Source organism: Oncorhynchus gorbuscha, linkage group LG13 (genome assembly GCF_021184085.1).
Source record: "Oncorhynchus gorbuscha isolate QuinsamMale2020 ecotype Even-year linkage group LG13, OgorEven_v1.0, whole genome shotgun sequence".
NCBI lineage: Eukaryota > Metazoa > Chordata > Actinopteri > Salmoniformes > Salmonidae > Oncorhynchus > Oncorhynchus gorbuscha.
Window position 1 is genome coordinate 2,257,669 of NC_060185.1, and position 7,663 is coordinate 2,265,331.

The following is a 7,663-nucleotide window of genomic DNA, read 5'->3' on the forward strand; positions in this document are numbered from 1 at the left end:
AATATACACAACTACAATGTCCCTCCCTCTACTACTACTGACCAACCAGCAGTAATATACACAACTACAATGTCCCTCCCTCTACTACTACTGACCAACCAGCAGTAATATACAACACTACAATGTCCCTCCTCTACTACTACTGACCAACCAGCAGTAATATACACAACTACAATGTCCCTCCCTCTACTACTACTGACCAACCAGCAGTAATATACACAACTACAATGTCCCTCCTCTACTACTACTGACCAACCAGCAGTAATATACACAACTACAATGTCCCTCTACTACTACTGACCAACCATCAGTAATATACAACACTACAAATTCCCTCTACTACTACTGAAACCAGTCAGCACAATTACTCACCGCTCCGCGATGAAACATCACAATTACAATTCAAATATTTAATTTATCTCCAAAAACGCAGTTGTACTGTAATTATGAAACGGTTAAATTTTTATTGAAATGCACTACAGATATGAGTGAAATTGTTAAAGTCCATCACATTATTATTAAAGCCTTACATTATTATTAAAGCCTTACATTATTATTAAAGCCTTACATTATTATTAAAGCCTTACATTATTATTAAAGCCTTACATTATTATTAAAGCCTTACATTATTATTAAAGCCTTACATTATTATTAAAGCCTTACATTATTATTAAAGCCTTACATTATTATTTAATGTTACTACGATCAGTACGGTTTAATCTTAGCCATTGTACTCTGCTTCTTATGTTGTCCACCGTTTTTATTGTGTTTCTCCTGCTTTCATTAATGTAAAGCTGCTTTGACAGAATGAAACAATTGTGAAAAGTGCTATATAAATAAAATTGAATTGAATAAATAGATGAGCTATAATAATAATCACTTTAATTTATATAGCGCCTTTCAAAGGACCCAAGGTCGGTTGCTCACTGCACTGCAAAAATGTCTTTCTTACTTAGTATTTTTGTCTTGTTTTCAGTAAAAAAAAAATATCTAAAAAACATCTTGAATATTTTCTTGAGCAAAATTACCTAGGAAAATAAGCAAAACAATCTGCCAGTGAAACGAGAACTTTTCTAAAATTAAGTGTTTATGGAAAAAGTAAACTTATTTCAAGAGAATTTTTATTATATTGACAGATTTTTTATTTGCTTATTTTAAGCACACATTTACTTAAAGTTTATATTTTTTGTCTAACCTATACTTATTTTGCTAGGTCATTTAGCAAATCAAGAAAATACATCTTTATTAAAGTTTTTTTTTTAAATATTTTTACTGAAAACAAGACAAAAATACCAAGTAATTTTTTGCAGTGTGACTCCATTAAATGTGTGTGTGTGTGTGTAGATTAAACATGAACGGGCCAAAACGGACATGGCAGCAGGTCAAAATCAAATACAAGAACATTCTGCAGAATGGTATGGTCCCTGACTAATATTTAACAAAGCACAAGCATATATTGTAGCCAGAAGGTGCCTGCTCACACATTGTCTGTACTGTTTTAGCAGTGAAAAAGAATACCCACAGACAAGGCATGGGTGGTGGGTCACCAAAGGCTGACCTTACCCCAGCAGAGGACATGGCCTTGGAGCTAAATAAAGGCAGGCCCGTCTTAGAGGGGATCCCTGGGGGAAAGAGATGAGCATAGGTTCCTCCCAAGATGCCACCCGCTTCATTCAAGGTATGTCCTTCCATCTCTACATGGGATACAACCACATTCATATTGAATCAATTTGGACTGTCTGACTTTGGTTTACCTATTGCCTTGCAGTGTCTGGCAGCACTGTGTTCCTGTTAGAGCCACCAGCACAAGCACCAGACGATGCTGATCCAGTGAGTACTCCATCAAAGGCATACTGTAGGCCTGGCATGTCTTGTCTACTAGCTTCAATATGAATCAGATTAAATGTGATAGGGTGAAGGCCCCAGTGCAGCAGCAACAGCACATGATGGAGACGATGATGATGAGGAGGAGACCATCTCTCTGGATTCCAGAAGGCATGAGGTATCATGGTAAGACTGTGAAAGTACTATTTACTCTACAATGGTGAGGAGTCCTCATCAAAATCAAAAAATCTAATTTCTTTTACAGGACCCAGATGCTATACAGTGGGAAAACCAGCCTGGCAACATAGTGCGTATTAATAAAAGGACACCACATCCTGCCAAATTCCAGCTGCGCTAATTGTATTGTGTTCACAGAGCTCACAAGCTATCAGAAAGTTGTATGGCAACCACCTCCGGCGCCAAATAGAACTGGCAGACATAGACATTCAGTACAAGAAGAAAAAGATGGAAAATCTTGCACTGGAGTCCGAAATAAAAAAAGAGGACAATTAGGAAACTGGACCTTGAAATAAAAAACCTTGAGAGGGAGGTGAGATATGCCTTCAATGTACACTGTATGCTAACTGGAACACAAATGTATTAATCATTATTTGTATTTCCTCCCCCAGCTCCAAGAAGATGACACAGCTCAAAATAAAAATTAGGTATATTCTCGTAAAGTCAAGTGAGCCATGACATATGAGCTCTTATTGTGAGCACACAGGACGGTGGCATCTTTCTAAGGTTTTTTTTTATTTTCCCGGCAATCAGTACAACCAAGTCATCGTTATAAGGCATCGCCCTCTTTTGCCCACCCCCCCAGCACCAGGTGTGGCCACTAGCCTATATGAAGGCCCAAAATTGTGTGTTCCTTTCTGCTCTGACAATGGCATGCCCATTCGTGCGAGATGTGGTGGATGAAGAAGCACTTGTGCTGAGGAGAGCCTTCAGGCGAGAAAGGGTCTTCAGGGACCGGTTGGACCCACTGGCCTTCCCTGACGACCATCTATATGAAAGATACAGGTTTTCTGCAGATGGCATCAGGTATCTATGCAGACTACTCTGTCCCAGGATTAAGCACCGCACTGCACGGAGCCATGCACTGAGTGTGGAGCAAATGGTTTGTGTGGCCTTGCGCTTTTTTGCTAGTGGAGCCTTCCTGTACTCAGTGGGGGATGCAGAACAGCTGAACAAGGCCACAATTTGCTGCACAATAAGGAGTGTGTGTCTGGCTATCAAAGCATTAGCAGATTTCTTCATCTCCTTCCCTGGCCACAGAAGACTCTGTGACATCAAAGAGGAGTTCTATAGGATTGCAGGTAAGAGGATCTACAAATTACAGGACAACTGTTAACACATAGTAGGATACTCATTACTTTGTGTGACAGGTTTCCCCAATGTCATTGGTGCAGTGGACTGCACACACATAAGGATAAAAGCCCCTCAGGTGCCCATGAGGCCGATTTTGTGAATAGGAAATCCTTTCACAGCATTAATGTTCAGGTGAACATAACTTTTTGATATTGTCCATTGACGAACACTCTGCATTGCCAGTGATGTGCATTGATTGGTGTAATATTCCTCATCTTATGATTTCAGATGGTCTGCAATGCTGACTGTGTGATCAGCAATGTTGTGGCAAAATGGCCTGGCTCAGTCCATGACTCCAGAATCTTTCGGGCCTCTGAAATCTATCAGTGCCTATCACAAGGTAAGCCACACAACCCCTATTTATAACCATCATGGCTGTGTCAAGAATATCACTGTGTTTATGAGGTAGTAATGATGAGATTTTGTGTTGACAGGTGAATTCTCTGGTGTGTTGCTGGGAGACAGGGGGTATGGCTGCCAGCCTTTTCTCCTGACACCTTTCACAGACCCCCAGGAAGCACAGCAGGCCTACAACCATGCCCATGCCAGGACCAGGGCCAGAGTTGAAATGACCTTTGGCCTCCTGAAGGCACGCTTTCACTGCCTTCACAAATTAAGGGTCAGCCCTGTTAGGGGCTAATATAGTGATATTACTGTGGCTTGTGCTGTCCTCCACAATGTGGCCTGCCTGAGGAAGGAGAGGGCCCCCAGAGTGCCACCAGCCATGGACTGGGACAATCCGGCAATCTTCCCTGATGACGACAGTGGTCGGCTGCTGAGGGACCAATATGTGTTGAATTATTTTAGTTAGTATGTGTGCTTTCAATTTTGGTTAAATATGTCCTGCGGTGGCAGAGGAATTTGGGGTTTTTTGGGTTCGTTTTTTTTACGAATTTGGCCTCTTATGATGTTTGTGCGGTATACTGTGTGTAATACAAGGCTGCAGGGAGGCTACTGCATCCATTCATTTGTCTGTTCAGTTGATGTGTATGGATTTGTCCTGCATTTATTTTAGTGTGCAGACATGCAGGGTGTGTTATATACAGACCTTTGAATGTGTATGTATCATTTTGTATAATATGCTTGGATTCTGTGCTTTCCATCTTGTAGAGTCACTGTGACTTCAGTTTCGAAAGGAGCTGATGGTTTACCTGCTTTGTTTTGTCCTTATTCAATAAAGGAACATAATGTTACACATTGTGTTTTTATATTCATATGGAATGTGTATTTGTTTATATGACAGAGTACTAGGGCCACACTGAAGAAAAAGGATAAAGTCATACATTTATGAGGCTGGTTCTTTCTGCAGAAAAGCTACATATTGTTTTTACAGTTTTGATACTTATGACAATGTGATACTTAATATTCTGGCACATCAGCATGTCTTTGTTTATGAAACCATACTGAAGTACAATTTCACGAAATGCCCCGCATCTGTCATTTTAACAACTGTCCTCCTTTAAAACAACTGGTTACAATATTATGACTTGTCTTTTTTTTCCCCTCTGTGGCCCTAATATTCTATCATTTTATATATAGTCTATGGGAAACTGTAAATTATCTAATGATAGCAACATCTAAAAATCATTTTTTATCCAAAATCATTGAAATTAATGATCACAAACGTTTAAATAATGACAGTGGGTCTAGTTATATGTGATAACAATGTATAGTGAGCAGTGAAATAACTATTGGTTTCCATTTGTGGTGACTGCTGACTGACATTAGGGGTGAGATTAAATAGATCCTGGAATTTAGCCTGGTCTGGAGCAGGCTAGCTCCACAGAATAAATCTCCATGGTAATTTATACCATAACATATCCTCCTGCCCCCTATCCATCTTTAGTGCAACCGGATTACGGATCAATTGAGCCAGGATCACCTGGCTTAATCCCTTATCCTAGTTTTGTGCAACAGGCCCCTGGAACCCAAGATGACTGCCTTTGATTGGCTGACCCCACGTTGTGATAAGGCACCTGGCAACCTGGTCCCTCGCAACTGCTAGGTTCTGACAAGAGATTAAAAAGCATTGTTATATGATTAGAATATTTCTAACAAATCAACACTTGACTTTTTAATAAATAATAATATATGGCATTTAGCAGACGTTTTTATCCAAAGCGACTTACAGTCATGTGTGCATACATTCTACGTATGGGTGGTCCCGGGGATTGAACCCACTACCCTGGCTTTACAAGCGCCATGCTCTACCAACTGAGCTACAGAAGGACCAATGCAAATCAAAGGTTGTACAAGTAGACCAGACCTTTTTGGAACAATTATCACTTGTTTTTATGTATCTATGACAAGCAATGCAAAAGTTATTGTGAACAAGAGATTTAACAGGTAATGTCTGTTATAAAACTGACCTCGGACCATTTAATCAGGAGATATATGTTTTGCATTGGATGCATCTCATTCCACCACATCCGCCAACCGATCCACTTCCGCATCTGCGGTGAAAGGTGAACGAGCTAGAGAGATGTTTGTCAGACCACCAGAAAATCGGTCTTCTCACAAAATCGTCTGTAACGTCAGAACTGTTTGGCCTCTATGGAAAGATGTAGGTGAGAATCTCGTGAACACATACACTATATATACAAAAGTATCTGGACACCCTTTAAATGAGTGGATTCGGCTATTTCAGCCACACCGATTGCTGACAGGTGTATACAATCGAGCACACAGCCGTGCAATCTCTATAGACAAACATTGGCAGTAGAATGGCCTTACTGAAGAGCTCAGTGACTTTCACCTTTCCAACAAGTCAGTTCGTCAAATTTCTGCATTGCTAGAACTGAAAGTCCTGTTATTGTGAAGTGGAAAACGTCAAGGAGAAACAACGGCTCAGCTGTGAAGTGGTAGGCCACACAAACTGACAGAATGGGACCTCCGAGTGCTGGAGCATGTAAAAATCATCTGTCTCTGGGTTCCAAACTGGAAGCAACATCAGCACAATAACTATTCTTCGGGAGCTTCGTGAAATGGGTTGACCGAGCAGACCACCATAATCAATGCGTTCTCTGGAGTGATGAATCACACTTCACCATCTCGCAGTCCGACGGATGAATCTGGGTTTGGCGGATGCAAGGAGAACGCTACCTGACCGAATGCATAGTGCCTTCTGTAAAGTTTGGTGGAGGAGGAATAACTCAAACTAAAAGCATTGTCTTTGGAAAAATCATTCAATAAACCCTAAACTAAATCTAGTAATTCATAATGTGGACATTTAGCAAGTTGAGGTGACTAAGCTGCTTGGGGTAACTCTGGATCAACAAAACATGTTGATACAACCCCATTAAACACCTTTGGTATGAATTGGAATCCGACTGTGAGCCAGGCCTAATTGCCCAACAACAGTACCCAAGCTCACTAATGCTCTTGTGGCTGAATGGAAGCAATTCCTCGCAGCAATGTTCCAACATCTAGCGGAAAGCCTCCCCAGAAGAGTGGAGGCTGTTATAGCAGCAATGTTCCAACATCTAGTGGAAAGCTTTCCCAGAAGAGTGGAGGCTGTTATAGCAGAAAGTACATTAGAGTGTCTAGTTTGAGAAACAGACGCCTCACAAGTCCTCAACTGGCAGTTTCATTAAATAGTACACGCAAAACACCAGTCTCAACGTCAACAGTGAAGAGGCGACTTGGGGTTGAAGGCCTTCTAGTGTTAAAAAAATTAAAATATATTTTGCACAATCTTGGGATTCTCTCAACCAGATTCATGAGGTAGTCAACTGGAATGTGCCTTGTTAAAAGTGAATTTGTGGAAATGTTATCCTTCTTAATGCGTTTGAGACAATCAGTTATGTTGTGACAAGGTAGGGTTGGTATACAGAAGATAGCCCTATTTGGTAAAAGACCAAGTCCATATTATGGCAAGAACAGCTCAAATAAGCAAAGAGAAACGACAGTCCAGCATCACTTTAAAACATGAAGGTCAGTCAATCAGGAACATTTCAAGAACTTTGAAAGTTTCTTCAAGTGCAGTCGCAAAAACCATCAAACACTATGATTTAACTGGCTATCATGAGGACCGCCACAGGAAAGGAAGACCCAGAGTTACCTCTGCTGCAGAGGATAAGTTCATTAGAGTTACCTGTCTCTCATGAGGACCGCCACAGGAAAGGAAGACCCAGAGTTAGCTCTGCTGCAGAGGATACGTTCATTAGAGTTACCAGCCTCAGAAATTGCAGCCCAAATAAATTCATCACAGTAACAGACACACCTCAACATCAACTGTTCAGAAGAGACTGTGTGAATCAGGCCTTCATGGTCGAATTGATGCAAAGAAACCACTACTAGAGGACACCAATAATAAGAAGAGACTTGCTTGGGCCAAGAAACCCGAGCAATGGACATTAGACCTGTGGAAATATGTCCTTTGGTCTGATAAGTCCAAAATGTAGATTTTTTTGTTTCAATCGCTGTGTCTGTGATGCGCAGAGTAGATGTGTGGTTCCCACCGTGAAGC

The 7,663-nt window shown here is 40.9% G+C and overlaps 1 pseudogene; it reads left to right on the forward strand.

Moving 5' to 3' along the window:
- The first annotated feature begins 1,502 nt into the window (after positions 1-1,502).
- Positions 1,503-4,409, forward strand: LOC123993862 (annotated as a pseudogene).
- Positions 4,410-7,663: the final 3,254 nt, after the last annotated feature.